Genomic DNA, 1,578 nt, shown 5'->3' with positions numbered 1-1,578 from the left:
CTAGTTGGCCCAAGAAATAAATCCCATAGAACAATACAAAAAGAAGCAGATGGATGATTAGTGCTTGGCTCATGAAAGCAGGGACCATTTGTTTTGTAAAATAATTTGAAATAGAAGCTCTCAACATATAAGAACTTGACTGACAAAAGTATTGGTCAAGTTTGGAAAAAGACATATTGGGTCCACTTTCTGGAGAAACTTTCTTGGCACCTACCCGCAGTGCAGCTGCCCTGAAGTTTCTTTTCTCTCTCTCTCTCTCTTTTTTTTTTTTGCCAAAACTGAAAGTCCCTTGAAAGCAATTTCATTCATAACAGAGCTGTTTCAATCATCATTAGATCAATGAGACAATTGTAATATCCATTTAAAAACTAACATGAAACCATTTGCCGGATATGAAGTCCTTTTTAGTTTTAATTATATATCACTCTCACTCAAATCTTCTCTCTCTCTCATTCATACACACATACACATACACATACACACACGCACACACACACACACACACACACACACAGACACACACACACACACACACACACACACACACACCAACACAATCTTATTATTATTTAAATTTTCAGCTTGGTAACTCACTCAGAAGTTGCCAGGATAATACGATGGTAAAAGCATTTTGCCACCTTTGCCAATGCTTCACTAAATTCATAAGGCTGGCCAATATTTAAAAGATGTAACTACACCAGAAATAAGTCATTTAATGGTGGTTCCTGGTAAAATTAGCTGTAGTAAAAGGAGATGCCTGCAAAGGGTTCAGTTTTCAAACCACTTACTAACTATAGTCCAGTTTTGTTGACAGTGAGTGGAAGTGTTAGGCCATAAATGCTGTAAGAGCGTTGCTGCCCGGTTGGTAGAGTCAATGTTGTTGTTTTTCACCCTTGTCAACATCATGCATTCTCTGGGTTGAACCAATGATTGCTAGATGAGTTATAATTCAGAGGAAACAAAGTAGCAGTTTGTGACGGCGTCTAGTTTCACTACTAGCTGATCCACAAACAAGCAAGCATGTGCACCAGATATATTTTCCTCTAGTTGTCCAGTTACTGTTACTGCTGTGCAAAAATTGTTTTATATATATGTATTGTTATTTTATGTTGTTAGCCGCCTAGAGTGGTCCTAATCTGACCAGATAGAAGGGATATAAATAAATAAATAAAATAAAATGAATAAATGAATAAATGAATGAATGAATGAATAAATAAATAAAATACTGATCTAGTATTATTTATTTATTTATTTATTTATTTATTTATTTATTTAACTTATATGCCGCCCACTTTACCCAAGGTCTCTGGGCGGCTTACCACAATTAAAATACAATTAAAACACAATAAAAGATAAAATGATTAAAATACAATTAAAATATCCATCAGGACCCACGGTACTAACTACTGATTCCTTCTTTGGGTTCCCATCAAGGAAGTTATACAGTATTCCCATTAATAATTAGCTGGCATGCAGCAGACCAACAGTGTTTTCAACCTGATACAGTACACTGTTACTACGGATAGGATTTTTGGATTGTTGTAAAAAAAAAAAAAAAAACCTACAAATCCCATAATT

General features: G+C 34.9%; 1 long non-coding RNA gene across 1 annotated transcript in view; it reads right to left on the bottom strand.

Moving 5' to 3' along the window:
• The window catches only part of LOC144583307 (uncharacterized), a 52,403-nt gene that overhangs the window by 29,019 nt on the left and 21,806 nt on the right, over positions 1–1,578 (bottom strand). The gene's annotated exons all lie outside the window — the stretch shown is intronic.

The sequence above is a fragment of the Pogona vitticeps genome, chromosome 1 (genome assembly GCF_051106095.1).
Source record: "Pogona vitticeps strain Pit_001003342236 chromosome 1, PviZW2.1, whole genome shotgun sequence".
NCBI lineage: Eukaryota > Metazoa > Chordata > Lepidosauria > Squamata > Agamidae > Pogona > Pogona vitticeps.
Note: the sequence above shows the minus strand (reverse complement) of the source record. Positions and strands in the feature narration are given on the sequence as shown.